The 19,283-nt window shown below is 38.2% G+C and overlaps 2 non-coding genes and 1 pseudogene across 2 annotated transcripts; 2 read left to right on the top strand and 1 right to left on the bottom strand.

Annotated features, from left to right (window-relative positions):
* Window positions 1-14,550: 14,550 nt before the first annotated feature.
* Window positions 14,551-14,729, bottom strand: LOC134982316 (U1 spliceosomal RNA; annotated as a pseudogene).
* A 3,763-nt stretch (window positions 14,730-18,492) lies between these two features.
* Window positions 18,493-18,656, top strand: LOC134982530 (U1 spliceosomal RNA). Its single transcript, XR_010191218.1, has one exon. It is a non-coding gene; the product is annotated as a U1 spliceosomal RNA (small nuclear RNA).
* A 152-nt stretch (window positions 18,657-18,808) lies between these two features.
* LOC134982246 (U1 spliceosomal RNA) lies at window positions 18,809-18,971 on the top strand. Its single transcript, XR_010190987.1, has one exon. It is a non-coding gene; the product is annotated as a U1 spliceosomal RNA (small nuclear RNA).
* The last annotated feature ends 312 nt before the right edge of the window (window positions 18,972-19,283 follow it).

Below are 19,283 nucleotides of genomic sequence, written 5' to 3'. Positions count from 1 at the left end.
GTGGCGCAATCTGTTAGTGTGTTTGGTTATTAATCAAAGGGTTGGTGGTTCAATCCCACCCAGGGAAGTTTTTGACCTTGTTATCAGATTTTGGTGATCTTTAAGTAGACAAGTCAAAATTTCAAACCCCCTTCTTATGGTGTAGGGTACCTGGCCTACTCTGATGTAATCAGAGTTAGATTTGAATAAGTGGTTTTATAAAAAAAACAGCTAGGAAGCACAATTTAGCAGTGGGTTGCAGAGAAAAAGAAATATGCTGGCAGAAAAATCCAATTGAGTGATTAAACAGCTCTTCATTTTCTGGCTTTATTTTTATGCTAACGAATTTGTTCTCTGAAAAGTGTCCACAAAGCCAAGTATCTGATTAACATATTTGTAGGGATGGTTTTTCACCTATTACTAAATTAAACTTGCTTCATTGGAAAGGCAGCAAGATGCATCCTCATTTCAATATCTACTGAAATAATACAGGTTGACACCAGGAAACATTAACGCCACTGCATCCTTGCTGCTTTCTCATGTGGAAGTCTGTTTAATGTGAAAACAAGGTGATATCTAATTAGCACACAGGTAAGGAATTAAGAAAATCTTTATTTAAGGGTGAAGATGTTTCTCACAAAATCGTTGCCCCAATGCATCATTGAAATTCAAGCTGGAAAGATGATTTTAATATATCACTTGTACATTTTGTATTGCTCTTCTGGTGACAATGTAGTTTGTTTTTGTCAATTACCATTTTAATAATCGGGTAAAGAAAATTAATTGGATTTTTGAAAGAAAACAATACTGTCAATATACTATTAAAACAAATTAAAATGGTAAAAGTTATTGTACTTTAAGTAAAAATAAAAGCTAAAATATCAATCCCAGTTTTGGATTACTTTAATGAACAAAAAAAAAATGCATATAGCAAAGGATAGTTTCAATCTGCCTACCTCTGGGTTATGGGCCCAGCATGCTTCCATTGCAGTACTCTGCTGCACATGTAAGTGCAAGAGATCCTGAAGCACTCACTCATCATGCGAAAGTACCAATGTGTTTCTTCATTGGTTGCTGGAAGAAACATCTTACAAAAACTCTCCAGATTATTGACTTTTTAAAGTTTTTCTAGGAAACGTTCTAGATGAATGCTTATTAGTCTTTGTCAGTATGTACTTTTCGCAAAGTGTCTCTGTGGCGCAATCGGTTAGTGTGTTCAGCTATTAATCAAAAGGTTGGTGGTTCAATCCCATCCAGGGACGTAATTGACCTTGTGATCAGATTTTGGTAATATTTAAGTAGACAAGTCAAAATTGCAAACCCCCTCTTATGGTGTAGGGTACCTGGCCTTCTCTGATGTAATCAGAGTTAGATTTCATTAAGTGATTTTATAAAAAAACAGCTAGGAAGCACAATTTAGCAGTGGGTTGCAGAGAAAAAGAAAAATGCTGGCAGAAAAATCCAATTGAGTGATTAAACAGCTCTTCATTTTCTGGCTTTATTTTTATGATAACAAATTTGTTCTCTGAAAAGTGTCCACAAAGCCAAGTATCTGATTAACATCTTTGTAGGGATGGTTTTTCACCTATTACTAAATTAAACTTGCTTCATTGGAAAGGCAGCAAGATGCATCCTCATTTCAATATCTACGGAAATAATACAGGTTGACACCAGGAAACATTAACGCCACTGCATCTTTGCTGTTTTCTCATGTGGAAGTCTGTTTAATGTGAAAACAAGGTGATATCTAATTAGCACACAGGTAAGGAATTAAGAACATCTTTATTTAAGGGTGAAGATGTTTCTCACAAAATCGTTGCCCCAATGCATCATTGAAATTCAAGCTGGAAAGATGATTTTAATATATCACTTGTACATTTTGTATTGCTCTTCTGGTGACAATGTAGTTTGTTTTTGTCAATTACCATTTTAATAATCGGGTAAAGAAAATTAATAGGATTTTTGAAAGAAAACAATACTGTCAATATACTATTAAAACAAATTAAAATGGTAAAAGTTATTGTACTTTAAGTAAAAATAAAAGAGCAAAAATATCAATCCCAGTTTTGGATTACTTTAATTAACAAAAAAAATGCATATAGCAGAGGATAGTTTCAATCTGCCTACCTCTGGGTTATGGACCCAGCATGCTTCCATTACAGTACTCTGCTGCACATGTAAGTGCAAGAGATCCTGAAGCACTCACTCATCATGGGAAAGTACCAATGTGTTTCTTCATTGGTTGATGGAAGAAACATCTTACAAAAACTCTCCACATTATTGACTTTTTAAAATGTTTCTAGGAATCGTTCTAGATGAATGCTTATTAGCCTTTGTCAGTATGTTCTTTTGCAAAGTGTCGCTGTGGCGCAATCAGTTAGTGTGTAAGGCTATTAACCAAAAGGTTGGTGATTCAATCCCACCAAGGGACTTAATTGACCTTGTTATCAGATTTTGGTGATCTTTAAGTAGACAAGTCAAAATTTCAAACCCCCTGTTATGGTGTAGGGTACCTGGCCTTCTCTAATGTAATCAGAGTTAGATTTGATTCAGTGATTTTATAAAAACAGCTAGGAAGAACAATTTAGCAGTGGGTTGCAGAGAAAAAGAAATATGCTGGCAGAAAAATCCAATTGAGTGATTAAACAGCTCTTCATTTTCTGGCTTTATTTTTATACTAACAAATTTGTTCTCTGAAAAGTGTCCACAAAGCCAAGTCTCTGATTAACACCTTTGTAGGGATGGTTTTTCACCTATTACTAAATTAAACTTGCTTCATTGGAAAGGCAGCAAGATGCATCTTCATTTCAATGTCTACTGAAATAATACAGGTTGACACCAGGAAACATTAACGCCACTGCATCCTTGCTGCTTTCGCATGTGGAAGTCTGTTTAATATGAAAACAAGGTGATATCTAATTAGCACACAGGTAAGGAATTAAGAAAATCTTTATTTAAGGGTGAAGATGTTTCTCACAAAATCGTTGCCCCAATGCATCATTGAAATTCAAGCTGGAAAGATGATTTTAATATATCACTTGTACATTTTGTATTGCTCTTCTGGTGACAATGTAGTTTGTTTTTGTCAATTACCATTTTAAAAATCGGGTAAAGAAAATTAAGTGGATTTTTGAAAGAAAACAATACTGTCAATATACTATTAAAACAAATTAAAATGGTAAAAGTTATTGTACTTTAAGTAAAAATAAAAGAGCAAAAATATCAATCCCAGTTTTGGATTACTTTAATTAACAAAAAAAAATGCATATAGCAGAGGATAGTTTCAATCTGCCTACCTCTGGGTTATGGACCCAGCATGCTTCCATTACAGTACTCTGCTGCACATGTAAGTGCAAGAGGTCCTGAAGCACTCACTTATCATGGGAAAGTACCAATGTGTTTCTTCATTGGTTGATGGAAGAAACATCTTACAAAAACTCTCCACATTATTGACTTTTTAAAATGTTTCTAGGAATCGTTCTAGATGAATGCTTATTAGCCTTTGTCAGTATGTACTTTTGCAAAGTGTAGCTGTGGCGCAATCAGTTAGTGTGTAAGGCTATTAACCAAAAGGTTGGTTATTCAATCCCACCCAGGGACTTAATTGACCTTGTTATCAGATTTTGGTGATCTTTAAGTAGACAAGTCAAAATTTCAAACCCCCTGTTATGGTGTAGGGTACCTGGCCTTCTCTGATGTAATCAGAGTTAGATTTGATTCAGTGATTTTATAAAAACAGCTAGGAAGCACAATTTGGCAGTGGGTTGCAGAGAAAAAGAAATATGCTGGCAGAAAAATCCAATTGAGTGATTAAACAGCTCTTCATTTTCTGGCTTTATTTTTATGCTAACTAATTTGTTCTCTGAAAAGTGTCCACAAAGCCAAGTATCTGATTAACATATTTGTAGGGATGGTTTTTCACCTATTACTAAATTAAACTTGCTTCATTGGAAAGGCAGCAAGATGCATCCTCATTTCAATATCTACTGAAATAATACAGGTTGACACCAGGAAACATTAACGCCACTGCATCCTTGCTGCTTTCTCATGTGGAAGTCTGTTTAATGTGAAAACAAGGTGATATCTAATTAGCACACAGGTAAGGAATTAAGAAAATCTTTATTTAAGGGTGAAGATGTTTCTCACAAAATCGTTGCCCCAATGCATCATTGAAATTCAAGCTGGAAAGATGATTTTAATATATCACTTGTACATTTTGTATTGCTCTTATGGTGACAATGTAGTTTGTTTTTGTCAATTACCATTTTAATAATAGGGTAAAGAAAATTAAGTGGATTTTTGAAAGAAAACAATACTGTCAATATACTATTAAAACAAATTAAAATGGTAAAAGTTATTGTACTTTAAGTAAAAATAAAAGCTAAAATATCAATCCCAGTTTTGGATTACTTTAATGAACAAAAAAAAAAATTCATATAGCAAAGGATAGTTTCAATCTGCCTACCTCTGGGTTATGGGCCCAGCATGCTTCCATTGCAGTACTCTGCTGCACATGTAAGTGCAAGAGATCCTGAAGCACTCACTCATCATGCGAAAGTACCAATGTGTTTCTTCATTGGTTGCTGGAAGAAACATCTTACAAAAACTCTCCAGATTATTGACTTTTTAAAGTTTTTCTAGGAAACGTTCTAGATGAATGCTTATTAGTCTTTGTCAGTATGTGCTTTTTGCAAAGTGTCTCTGTGGCGCAATCGGTTAGTGTGTTCAGCTATTTATCAAAAGGTTGGTGGTTCAATCCCACCCAGGGACGTAATTGACCTTGTGATCAGATTTTGGTGATATTTAAGTAGACAAGTCAAAATTGCAAACCCCCTCTTATGGTATAGGGTACCTGGCCTTCTCTGATGTAATCAGAGTTAGATTTGATTAAGTGATTTTATAAAAAAACAGCTAGGAAGCACAATTTAGCAGTGGGTTGCAGAGAAAAAGAAAAATGCTGGCAGAAAAATCCAATTGAGTGATTAAACAGCTCTTCATTTTCTGGCTTTATTTTTATGATTACAAATTTGTTCTCTGAAAAGTGTCCACAAAGCCAAGTATCTGATTAACATCTTTGTAGGGATGGTTTTTCACCTATTACTAAATTAAACTTGCTTCATTGGAAAGGCAGCAAGATGCATCCTCATTTCAATATCTACGGAAATAATACAGGTTGACACCAGGAAACATTAACGCCACTGCATATTTGCTGTTTTCGCATGTGAAAGTCTGTTTAATGTGAAAACAAGGTGATATCTAATTAGCACACAGGTAAGGAATTAAGAAAATCTTTATTTAAGGGTGAAGGTGTTTCTCACAAAATCGTTGCCCCAATGCATCATTGAAATTCAAGCTGGAAAGATGATTTTAATATATCACTTGTACATTTTGTATTGCTCTTCTGGTGACAATGTAGTTTGTTTTTGTCAATTACCATTTTAATAATAGGGTAAAGAAAATTAAGTGGATTTTTGAAAGAAAACAATACTGTCAATACACTATTAAAACAAATTAAAATGGTAAAAGTTATTGTACTTTAAGTAAAAATAAAAGAGCAAAAATATCAATCCCAGTTTTGGATTACTTTAATTAACAAAAAAAAAATGCATATAGCAGAGGATAGTTTCAATCTGCCTACCTCTGGGTTATGGGCCCAGCATTTTTCCATTGCAGTACTCTGCTGCACATGTAAGTGCAAGAGATCCTGAAGCACTCACTCATCATGGGAAAGTACCAATGTGTTTCTTCGTTGGTTGATGGAAGAAACATCTTACAAAAACTCTCCAGATTATTGACTTTTTAAAGTTTTTCTAGGAAACGTTCTAGATGAATGCTTATTAGCCTTTGTCAGTATGTACGTTTGTAAAGTGTCTCTGTGGCGCAATCTGTTAGTGTGTTTGGTTATTAATCAAAGGGTTGGTGGTTCAATCCCACCCAGGGATGTAATTGACCTTGTTATCAGATTTTGGTGATCTTTAAGTAGACAAGTCAAAATTTCAAACCCCCTTCTTATGGTGTAGGGTACCTGGCCTACTCTGATGTAATCAGAGTTAGATTTGAATAAGTGATTTTATAAAAAAAACAGCTAGGAAGCACAATTTAGCAGTGGGTTGCAGAGAAAAAGAAATATGCTGGCAGAAAAATCCAATTGAGTGATTAAACAGCTCTTCATTTTCTGGCTTTATTTTTATGCTAACGAATTTGTTCTCTGAAAAGTGTCCACAAAGCCAAGTATCTGATTAACATATTTGTAGGGATGGTTTTTCACCTATTACTAAATTAAACTTGCTTCATTGGAAAGGCAGCAAGATGCATCCTCATTTCAATATCTACTGAAATAATACAGGTTGACACCAGGAAACATTAATGCCACTGCATCCTTGCTGCTTTCTCATGTGGAAGTCTGTTTAATGTGAAAACAAGGTGATATCTAATTAGCACACAGGTAAGGAATTAAGAAAATCTTTATTTAAGGGTGAAGATGTTTCTCACAAAATCGTTGCCCCAATGCATCATTGAAATTCAAGCTGGAAAGATGATTTTAATATATCCCTTGTACATTTTGTATTGCTCTTCTGGTGACAATGTAGTTTGTTTTTGTCAATTACCATTTTAATAATCGGGTAAAGAAAATTAATTGGATTTTTGAAAGAAAACAATACTGTCAATATACTATTAAAACAAATTAAAATGGTAAAAGTTATTGTACTTTAAGTAAAAATAAAAGCTAAAATATCAATCCCAGTTTTGGATTACTTTAATGAACAAAAAAAAATGCATATAGCAAAGGATAGTTTCAATCTGCCTACCTCTGGGTTATGGGCCCAGCATGCTTCCATTGCAGTACTCTGCTGCACATGTAAGTGCAAGAGATCCTGAAGCACTCACTCATCATGCGAAAGTACCAATGTGTTTCTTCATTGGTTGCTGGAAGAAACATCTTACAAAAACTCTCCAGATTATTGACTTTTTAAAGTTTTTCTAGGAAACGTTCTAGATGAATGCTTATTAGTCTTTGTCAGTATGGACTTTTCGCAAAGTGTCTCTGTGGCGCAATCGGTTAGTGTGTTCAGCTATTAATCAAAAGGTTGGTGGTTCAATCCCATCCAGGGACGTAATTGACCTTGTGATCAGATTTTGGTAATATTTAAGTAGACAAGTCAAAATTGCAAACCCCCTCTTATGGTGTAGGGTACCTGGCCTTCTCTGATGTTATCAGAGTTAGATTTGATTAAGTGATTTTATAAAAAAACAGCTAGGAAGCACAATTTAGCAGTGGGTTGCAGAGAAAAAGAAAAATGCTGGCAGAAAAATCCAATTGAGTGATTAAACAGCTCTTCATTTTCTGGCTTTATTTTTATGATAACAAATTTGTTCTCTGAAAAGTGTCCACAAAGCCAAGTATCTGATTAACATCTTTGTAGGGATGGTTTTTCACCTATTACTAAATTAAACTTGCTTCATTGGAAAGGCAGCAAGATGCATCCTCATTTCAATATCTACGGAAATAATACAGGTTGACACCAGGAAACATTAACGCCACTGCATATTTGCTGTTTTCGCATGTGAAAGTCTGTTTAATGTGAAAACAAGGTGATATCTAATTAGCACACAGGTAAGGAATTAAGAAAATCTTTATTTAAGGGTGAAGGTGTTTCTCACAAAATCGTTGCCCCAATGCATCATTGAAATTCAAGCTGGAAAGATGATTTTAATATATCACTTGTACATTTTGTATTGCTCTTCTGGTGACAATGTAGTTTGTTTTTGTCAATTACCATTTTAATAATAGGGTAAAGAAAATTAAATGGATTTTTGAAAGAAAACAATACTGTCAATATACTATTAAAACAAATTAAAATGGTAAAAGTTATTGTACTTTAAGTAAAAATAAAAGAGCAAAAATATCAATCCCAGTTTTGGATTACTTTAATTAACAAAAAAAAATGCATATAGCAGAGGATAGTTTCAATCTGCCTACCTCTGGGTTATGGGCCCAGCATTTTTCCATTGCAGTACTCTGCTGCACATGTAAGTGCAAGAGATCCTGAAGCACTCACTCATCATGGGAAAGTACCAATGTGTTTCTTCGTTGGTTGATGGAAGAAACATCTTACAAAAACTCTCCAGATTATTGACTTTTTAAAGTTTTTCTAGGAAACGTTCTAGATGAATGCTTATTAGCCTTTGTCAGTATGTACGTTTGTAAAGTGTCTCTGTGGCGCAATCTGTTAGTGTGTTTGGTTATTAATCAAAGGGTTGGTGGTTCAATCCCACCCAGGGATGTAATTGACCTTGTTATCAGATTTTGGTGATCTTTAAGTAGACAAGTCAAAATTTCAAACCCCCTTCTTATGGTGTAGGGTACCGGGCCTACTCTGATGTAATCAGAGTTAGATTTGAATAAGTGATTTTATAAAAAAAACAGCTAGGAAGCACAATTTAGCAGTGGGTTGCAGAGAAAAAGAAATATGCTGGCAGAAAAATCCAATTGAGTGATTAAACAGCTCTTCATTTTCTGGCTTTATTTTTATGCTAACGAATTTGTTCTCTGAAAAGTGTCCACAAAGCCAAGTATCTGATTAACATATTTGTAGGGATGGTTTTTCACCTATTACTAAATTAAACTTGCTTCATTGGAAAGGCAGCAAGATGCATCCTCATTTCAATATCTACTGAAATAATACAGGTTGACACCAGGAAACATTAACGCCACTGCATCCTTGCTGCTTTCTCATGTGGAAGTCTGTTTAATGTGAAAACAAGGTGATATCTAATTAGCACACAGGTAAGGAATTAAGAAAATCTTTATTTAAGGGTGAAGATGTTTCTCACAAAATCGTTGCCCCAATGCATCATTGAAATTCAAGCTGGAAAGATGATTTTAATATATCCCTTGTACATTTTGTATTGCTCTTCTGGTGACAATGTAGTTTGTTTTTGTCAATTACCATTTTAATAATCGGGTAAAGAAAATTAATTGGATTTTTGAAAGAAAACAATACTGTCAATATACTATTAAAACAAATTAAAATGGTAAAAGTTATTGTACTTTAAGTAAGAATAAAAGCTAAAATATCAATCCCAGTTTTGGATTACTTTAATGAACAAAAAAAAAATGCATATAGCAAAGGATAGTTTCAATCTGCCTACCTCTGGGTTATGGGCCCAGCATGCTTCCATTGCAGTACTCTGCTGCACATGTAAGTGCAAGAGATCCTGAAGCACTCACTCATCATGCGAAAGTACCAATGTGTTTCTTCATTGGTTGCTGGAAGAAACATCTTACAAAAACTCTCCAGATTATTGACTTTTTAAAGTTTTTCTAGGAAACGTTCTAGATGAATGCTTATTAGTCTTTGTCAGTATGGACTTTTCGCAAAGTGTCTCTGTGGCGCAATAGGTTAGTGTGTTCAGCTATTAATCAAAAGGTTGGTGGTTCAATCCCATCCAGGGACGTAATTGACCTTGTGATCAGATTTTGGTAATATTTAAGTAGACAAGTCAAAATTGCAAACCCCCTCTTATGGTGTAGGGTACCTGGCCTTCTCTGATGTTATCAGAGTTAGATTTGATTAAGTGATTTTATAAAAAAACAGCTAGGAAGCACAATTTAGCAGTGGGTTGCAGAGAAAAAGAAAAATGCTGGCAGAAAAATCCAATTGAGTGATTAAACAGCTCTTCATTTTCTGGCTTTATTTTTATGATAACAAATTTGTTCTCTGAAAAGTGTCCACAAAGCCAAGTATCTGATTAACATCTTTGTAGGGATGGTTTTTCACCTATTACTAAATTAAACTTGCTTCATTGGAAAGGCAGCAAGATGCATCCTCATTTCAATATCTACGGAAATAATACAGGATGACACCAGGAAACATTAACGCCACTGCATCTTTGCTGTTTTCTCATGTGGAAGTCTGTTTAATGTGAAAACAAGGTGATATCTAATTAGCACACAGGTAAGGAATTAAGAACATCTTTATTTAAGGGTGAAGATGTTTCTCACAAAATCGTTGCTCCAATGCATCATTGAAATTCAAGCTGGAAAGATGATTTTAATATATCACTTGTACATTTTGTATTGCTCTTCTGGTGACAATGTAGTTTGTTTTTGTCAATTACCATTTTAATAATCGGGTAAAGAAAATTAATAGGATTTTTGAAAGAAAACAATACTGTCAATATACTATTAAAACAAATTAAAATGGTAAAAGTTATTGTACTTTAAGTAAAAATAAAAGAGCAAAAATATCAATCCCAGTTTTGGATTACTTTAATTAACAAAAAAAATGCATATAGCAGAGGATAGTTTCAATCTGCCTACCTCTGGGTTATGGACCCAGCATGCTTCCATTACAGTACTCTGCTGCACATGTAAGTGCAAGAGATCCTGAAGCACTCACTCATCATGGGAAAGTACCAATGTGTTTCTTCATTGGTTGATGGAAGAAACATCTTACAAAAACTCTCCACATTATTGACTTTTTAAAATGTTTCTAGGAATCGTTCTAGATGAATGCTTATTAGCCTTTGTCAGTATGTTCTTTTGAAAAGTGTCGCTGTGGCGCAATCAGTTAGTGTGTAAGGCTATTAACCAAAAGGTTGGTGGTTCAATCCCACCAAGGGACTTAATTGACCTTGTTATCAGATTTTGGTGATCTTTAAGTAGACAAGTCAAAATTTCAAACCCCCTGTTATGGTGTAGGGTACCTGGCCTTCTCTAATGTAATCAGAGTTAGATTTGATTCAGTGATTTTATAAAAACAGCTAGGAAGAACAATTTAGCAGTGGGTTGCAGAGAAAAAGAAATATGCTGGCAGAAAAATCCAATTGAGTGATTAAACAGCTCTTCATTTTCTGGCTTTATTTTTATACTAACAAATTTGTTCTCTGAAAAGTGTCCACAAAGCCAAGTCTCTGATTAACACCTTTGTAGGGATGGTTTTTCACCTATTACTAAATTAAACTTGCTTCATTGGAAAGGCAGCAAGATGCATCTTCATTTCAATGTCTACTAAAATAATACAGGTTGACACCAGGAAACATTAACGCCACTGCATCCTTGCTGCTTTCGCATGTGGAAGTCTGTTTAATGTGAAAACAAGGTGATATCTAATTAGCACACAGGTAAGGAATTAAGAAAATCTTTATTTAAGGGTGAAGATGTTTCTCACAAAATCGTTGCCCCAATGCATCATTGAAATTCAAGCTGGAAAGATGATTTTAATATATCACTTGTACATTTTGTATTGCTCTTCTGGTGACAATGTAGTTTGTTTTTGTCAATTACCATTTTAATAATCGGGTAAAGAAAATTAAGTGGATTTTTGAAAGAAAACAATACTGTCAATATACTATTAAAACAAATTAAAATGGTAAAAGTTATTGTACTTTAAGTAAAAATAAAAGAGCAAAAATATCAATCCCAGTTTTGGATTACTTTAATGAACAAAAAAAAATGCATATAGCAGAGGATAGTTTCAATCTGCCTACCTCTGGGTTATGGACCCAGCATGCTTCCATTACAGTACTCTGCTGCACATGTAAGTGCAAGAGGTCCTGAAGCACTCACTTATCATGGGAAAGTACCAATGTGTTTCTTCATTGGTTGATGGAAGAAACATCTTACAAAAACTCTCCACATTATTGACTTTTTAAAATGTTTCTAGGAATCGTTCTAGATGAATGCTTATTAGCCTTTGTCAGTATGTACTTTTGCAAAGTGTAGCTGTGGCGCAATCAGTTAGTGTGTAAGGCTATTAACCAAAAGGTTGGTTGTTCAATCCCACCCAGGGACTTAATTGACCTTGTTATCAGATTTTGGTGATCTTTAAGTAGACAAGTCAAAATTTCAAACCCCCTGTTATGGTGTAGGGTACCTGGCCTTCTCTGATGTAATCAGAGTTAGATTTGATTCAGTGATTTTATAAAAACAGCTAGGAAGCTCAATTTGGCAGTGGGTTGCAGAGAAAAAGAAATATGCTGGCAGAAAAATCCAATTGAGTGATTAAACAGCTCTTCATTTTCTGGCTTTATTTTTATGCTAACTAATTTGTTCTCTGAAAAGTGTCCACAAAGCCAAGTATCTGATTAACATATTTGTAGGGATGGTTTTTCACCTATTACTAAATTAAACTTGCTTCATTGGAAAGGCAGCAAGATGCATCCTCATTTCAATATCTACTGAAATAATACAGGTTGACACCAGGAAACATTAACGCCACTGCATCCTTGCTGCTTTCTCATGTGGAAGTCTGTTTAATGTGAAAACAAGGTGATATCTAATTAGCACACAGGTAAGGAATTAAGAAAATCTTTATTTAAGGGTGAAGATGTTTCTCACAAAATCGTTGCCCCAATGCATCATTGAAATTCAAGCTGGAAAGATGATTTTAATATATCACTTGTACATTTTGTATTGCTCTTATGGTGACAATGTAGTTTGTTTTTGTCAATTACCATTTTAATAATAGGGTAAAGAAAATTAAGTGGATTTTTGAAAGAAAACAATACTGTCAATATACTATTAAAACAAATTAAAATGGTAAAAGTTATTGTACTTTAAGTAAAAATAAAAGCTAAAATATCAATCCCAGTTTTGGATTACTTTAATGAACAAAAAAAAAAAAATCATATAGCAAAGGATAGTTTCAATCTGCCTACCTCTGGGTTATGGGCCCAGCATGCTTCCATTGCAGTACTCTGCTGCACATGTAAGTGCAAGAGATCCTGAAGCACTCACTCATCATGCGAAAGTACCAATGTGTTTCTTCATTGGTTGCTGGAAGAAACATCTTACAAAAACTCTCCAGATTATTGACTTTTTAAAGTTTTTCTAGGAAACATTCTAGATGAATGCTTATTAGTCTTTGTCAGTATGTGCTTTTTGCAAAGTGTCTCTGTGGCGCAATCGGTTAGTGTGTTCAGCTAATTATCAAAAGGTTGGTGGTTCAATCCCACCCAGGGACGTAATTGACCTTGTGATCAGATTTTGGTGATATTTAAGTAGACAAGTCAAAATTGCAAACCCCCTCTTATGGTATAGGGTACCTGGCCTTCTCTGATGTAATCAGAGTTAGATTTGATTAAGTGATTTTATAAAAAAACAGCTAGGAAGCACAATTTAGCAGTGGTTGCAGAGAAAAAGAAAAATGCTGGCAGAAAAATCCAATTGAGTGATTAAACAGCTCTTCATTTTCTGGCTTTATTTTTATGATTACAAATTTGTTCTCTGAAAAGTGTCCACAAAGCCAAGTATCTGATTAACATCTTTGTAGGGATGGTTTTTCACCTATTACTAAATTAAACTTGTTTCATTGGAAGGGCAGCAAGATGCATCCTCATTTCAATATCTACGGAAATAATACAGGTTGACACCAGGAAACATTAACGCCACTGCATATTTGCTGTTTTCTCATGTGGAAGTCTGTTTAATGTGAAAACAAGGTGATATCTAATTAGCACACAGGTAAGGAATTAAGAAAATCTTTATTTAAGGGTGAAGATGTTTCTCACAAAATCGTTGCCCCAATGCATCATTGAAATTCAAGCTGGAAAGATGATTTTAATATATCACTTGTACATTTTGTATTGCTCTTCTGGTGACAATGTAGTTTGTTTTTGTCAATTACCATTTTAATAATCGGGTAAAGAAAATTAATTGGATTTTTGAAAGAAAACAATACTGTCAATATACTATTAAAACAAATTAAAATGGTAAAAGTTATTGTACTTTAAGTAAAAATAAAAGAGCAAAAATATCAATCCCAGTTTTGGATTACTTTAATTAACAAAAAAAATGCATATAGCAGAGGATAGTTTCAATCTGCCTACCTCTGGGTTATGGACCCAGCATGCTTCCATTACAGTACTCTGCTGCACATGTAAGTGTAAAAGATCCTGAAGCACTCACTCATCATGGGAAAGTACCAATGTGTTTCTTCATTGGTTGATGGAAGAAACATCTTACAAAAACTCTCCACATTATTGACTTTTTAAAATGTTTCTAGGAATCGTTCTAGATGAATGCTTATTAGCCTTTGTCAGTATGTACTTTTGCAAAGTGTCGCTGTGGCGCAATCAGTTAGTGTGTAAGGCTATTAACCAAAAGGTTGGTGGTTCAATCCCACCCAGGGACTTAATTGACCTTGTTATCAGATTTTGGTGATCTTTAAGTAGACAAGTCAAAATTTCAAACCCCCTGTTATGGTGTAGGGTACCTGGCCTTCTCTGATGTAATCAGAGTTAGATTTGATTCAGTGATTTTATAAAAACAGCTAGGAAGCACAATTTAGCAGTGGGTTGCAGAGAAAAAGAAATATGCTGGCAGAAAAATCCAATTGAGTGATTAAACAGCTCTTCATTTTCTGGCTTTATTTTTATGCTAACAAATTTGTGCTCTGAAAAGTGTCCACAAAGCCAAGTATCTGATTAACACCTTTGTAGGGATGGTTTTTCACCTATTATTAAATTAAACTTGCTTCATTGGAAAGGCAGCAAGTGATGTCATCCAAGCAGTGGGTCAAAGTTGGCTTCAAACCTCGTCTGCTTATGAAAAGAGAAAAGGGGTATGCAGGGCATGGCGGCCTTTTGCGGTGCTTGGATGACCCCTAGTTCGCATTAAATAATGCAGTCGAGTTTCCCACATTTGGGGAAATCACAGGGGTGAGCATACCCAGAATGCAATGAATGAACCGCACCCTGGGAGAACAGTCTTCATGACCATGGTATCTCCTATGCAAAATAAGTATGATTTGGGATAGGGCTGGGGAGGGCCGCTGCTCAGGCACATCTCTGTCAAGTAAAGGAGATTCAACTGAGGCAGCACAAGGGAACTCTCATCTGGGGACAACAACTGCAGGGAGAACACATATTTTCAGATGAACATGGGAGGGCAGAAGGCTGCCTAATACTGAAGCACCCCCAAACAACAAACCAAATGCAACAACTAGTGCAAGCATTCCTGGGGGAAGGCCTGCAGCAGATGGATTTGCATATGGCGATGTCATCCAAGCAGTGGGTCAAAGTTGGCTTCAACCCTCGTCTGCATATGAAAAGAGAAAAGGGGCGTGCAGGGCATGGCGGCCTTTTGCGGCACTTGGATGACCCCTAGTTCGCATTAAACACCTCCACCCTCCGTCGGTGTGGGGCTCATGTTGGCTATGCCCCAGCCCCTGAAGGATTCAAGCTGATTTCTTGCAGCAGCTGGGCACTGTAACAGCTCTAGAGCTGCTCTGTAAGGCAAGTAAAAGGGTGTGGGCCCTGCAGCACTACCTGTAGTTCGCATTGTGCGAGACCCCTAGTTCGCATTAAACACCCCCACCCTCCTTCGTTGTGGGGCTCATGTTGGCCATGCCCCAGCCCCTGAAGCATTCACGCTGATTTCTTGCAGCAGCTGGGCACTGTAACAGCTCAAGAGCTGCTCTATAAGGCAAGTAAAAGGGTGTGGGCCCTGCAGCACTACCTGTAGTTTGCATTGTGCATTGGAAGGCACAAAGTAAGCAGACGGGAGGAGAAGTCAGGATAGTGCACAAGGGTATAGACGGGAGGGGCTCAAGAAAAAAGAAGTGGAAACAGACAGCAAACTAGGCTTCCAATGCACAATGCAAACTACAGGTAGTGCTGCAGGGCCCACACCCTTTTACTTGCCTTACAGAGCAGCTCTGGAGCTGTTTAATCACTCAATTGGATTTTTCTGCCAGCATAATTTTTCTCTTACGTCCTAGAGGATGCTGGGGACTCCGTAAGGATAGACGGGCTCCGCAGGAGACATGGGCACTTTAAGAAAGACTTTAGATCTTGGTGTGCACTGGCTCCTCCCTCTATGCCCCTCCTCCAGACCTCAGTTTACTACTGTGCCCAGAGGAGACTGGGTGCTTTTCAGGGAGCTCTCCTGAGTTTCCTGTCAGAAAGTATATTTGTTAGATTTTTTTATTTTCAGGGAGCCTGCTGGCAACAGACTCCCTGCATCGAGGGGCGGAGGGGAGAGATGCACACCTACTTCTGTGAGTTGATAGGCTCTGCTTCTTAGGCTACTGTACAGCATTAGCTCCAGAGGGATCGGTACGCAGGTCTCACCCTCGCCGTCCGTCCCAGAGCCGCGCCGCCGTCCCCCACGCAGAGCCGGAAGATAGAAGCCGGGTGAGTATGAGAAGAAAAGAAGACTTCAGAGGCAGCGGAAGACTTCATGATCTTCACTGAGGTAACGCACAGCAGTAAAGCTGTGCTCCATTGCTCCAATACACCTCACACACGGCAGTCAGTGTAAGGGTGAAGGGCGCAGGGGGGACGCCCTGGGCAGCAATATAGACCTCTCTTTGGCAAAATAAATATATATGCAGCTAGGCACTGTATATATATATATAAGAGCCCCCGCCATTTTTTTACTATATTTCAGCGGGACAGAAGCCCGTCGCTGAGGGGGTGGGGCTTCTCCCTCAGCACTCACCAGCGCCATTTTCTCCACAGCACCGCTGAGGGGAAGCTCCACGGACTCTCCCCTGCTTATACCACGGTAAAAAGAGGGTCTTAAAGAAGAGGGGGGCACATAATTAGGCGCATATATATATGGAAATACAGCGCTACTGGGTAAACATAAAATGATTGTGTTTTTTTCCTGGGTCATATAGCGCTGGGGTGTGTGCTGGCATACACTCTCTCTCTGTCTCTCCAAAGGGCCTTGTTGGGGAACTGTCCTCAGATAAGAGGATTCCCTGAGTGTATGGTGTGTCGGTACACGTGTGTCGACATGTCTGAGGTAGAAGGCTCTCCTAGAGAGGAGCAGGAGCAAATTAATGTGGTGTCTCCATCGACAACGCCGACACCTGACTGGATGGATATGTGGAATGTTTTAAGTGCTAATGTAAACTTATTACACAAGAGATTAGACAAAGCTGAAGCTAGGGAACAGTCAGGGAGTCAACCCATGCCTGTCCCTATGTCGCAGGGACCTTCGGGGTCTCAAAAGCGCCCACTATCCCAAATAGTTGACACAGATACCGACACAGATTCTGACTCCAGTGTCGACTACGATGATGCAAAGTTACAGCCAAAATTGGCTAAATGTATTCGATATATGATTATTGCAATAAAAGATGTTTTGCACATCACAGAGTCCCCTGTCCCTGACACGAGGGTACACATGTATAAGGGAGAGAAACCTGAGATAACCTTTCCCCCCTCACATGAGTTGAACGAATTATGTGAAAAAGCTTGGGAATCTCCAGACAAAAAGCTGCAGATTCCCAAAAGGATTCTTATGGCGTATCCTTTCCCGCCAATGGACAGGATACGGTGGGAATCCTCCCCTAGGGTGGATAAAGCATTGACACGCTTATCCAAAAAGGTAGCGCTGCCATCCCAGGATACGGCTACCATCAGGGACCCTGCTGACCGCAAGCAGGAGGTTACCCTAAAGTCCATTTACACACATTCTGGTACCTTACTCAGACCGGCAATTGCGTCGGCCGGGGTTGTAGCGCGGTGGCAGCATGGACAGATACCTTATCAGCAGAGATTGAGACCCTAGATAAGGATGCTATGTTATTGACCATAGGGCATATAAAAGATGCTGTCCTATATATGAGAGATGCTCAAAGTGACATTAGTCTACTGGGTTCTAGAATAAACGCTATGTCGATTTCTGCTAGACGAGTCCTATGGACCCGGCAATGGACAGGTGATGCCGACTCAAAAAGGCATATGGAGGTTTTACCTTACAGGGGTGAGGAATTGTTTGGGAAAGGTCTCTCGGACCTAGTCTCCACAGCTACAGCTGGTAAATCAAATTTTTTGCCTTATATTCCCTCACAGCCTAAGAAAGCACCACATTATCAAATGCAGTCCTTTCGATCACAGAGAAACAAGAAAGTACGAGGTGCGTCCTTTCTTGCCAGAGGTAAGGGCAGAGGGAAGAAGCTGCACAACACAGCTAGTTCCCAGGAACAGAAGTCCTCCCCGGCCTCTACAAAATCCACCGCATGACGCTGGGGCTCCGCTAAAGGAGTCCGCCCAGTTGGGGGCACGTCTTCGAGTTTTCAGCCACATCTGGGTTCATTCGCAGGTGGATCCCTAGGCAATAGAAATTGTTTCTCAGGGTTACAAGCTGAAATTCGAAGAGGTGCCTCCTCGCCGGTTTTTCAAATCGGCCCTACCATCTTCTCCCCAGGAAAGGGAGATAGTGTTAAATGCAATTCACAAATTGTATCTTCAACATATGCAGATGAGGGTTCCAGCCAACTTTGGCCCACTGCTTGGATGACATCACCGTATGTAAATCCGTCTTCTGCAGACCTTCTCCCAGGAATGCTTGTACTAGTTGTTGCATTTGGTTTGTTGTTTGGGCGTGCTTCAGTATTAGGCAGCCTTCTGCCCTCCCATGTTCATCTGAAAATATGTGTTCTCCCGGCAGTTGTTGTCCCCAGATGAGAGTTCCCTTGTGCTGCCTCAGTTGAATCTCCTTTACTTGACAGAGATGTGCCTGAGCAGCGGCCCTCCCCAGCCCTATCTCAAATCATACTTATTTTGCATAGGAGATACCATGGTCATAAAGATTGTTCTCCCAGGGTGAGGTTCATTCATTGCATTCTGGGTATGCTGACCCCTGTGATTTCCCCAAATGTGGGAAACTCAACTGCATTATTTGTGGTAGTGGGGGACTGTGTTTGTGTTTTCCTCTTGTCAGCTCTGGTAAAAGTCAGATTTCTTTGTCTCAGATCTTCCTCTAGCCTTGTTCTTCTTTCGAGAGTTCCATTGTGCTGCCTCAGTTTGATCTCCTTCACTTGACAGGGGGGTACCCGAGCAGCGACCCTCCCCAGCTCTAGCCCAACTCCTACATACCTGCCAGGTGAGATACTATGATCATGAAGGTGCATCTCCCAGGGCAAGGCTCACCCATTGCACTCTGGGTGTGCTGCTCCTGCGATTTCCCCAAATGTGGGAAACTTGACTGCATAATTTGTGTTTCCCCTGGTCGGCTCTCGTATAATTCAGATCTCTTTGTTTCAGGTCTCTCTCCAGCCTAGTTTGCTGTCTGTTTCCACTTCTGTTTTCTTGAGCCGCTCCCTTCTATGCCCTTGCGCACTATCCTGACTTCTCCCGTCTGCTTACTTTGTGCCTTCCAACGCACAATGCGAACTACAGGTAGTGCTGCAGGGCCCACACCCTTTTACTTGCCGTACAGAGCAGCTCTGGAGCTGTTACAGTGCCCAGCTGCTGCAAGAAATCAGCTTGAATGCTTCAGGGGCTGGGGCATAGCCAACATGAGCCCCACACCGAAGGAGGGTGGAGGTATTTAATGCGAACTA

This window comes from Pseudophryne corroboree (genome assembly GCF_028390025.1).
Source record: "Pseudophryne corroboree isolate aPseCor3 chromosome 12 unlocalized genomic scaffold, aPseCor3.hap2 SUPER_12_unloc_1, whole genome shotgun sequence".
NCBI classification, from domain to species: Eukaryota; Metazoa; Chordata; class Amphibia; order Anura; family Myobatrachidae; genus Pseudophryne; species Pseudophryne corroboree.
This window is presented reverse-complemented; position numbering and strand designations above follow the sequence as displayed.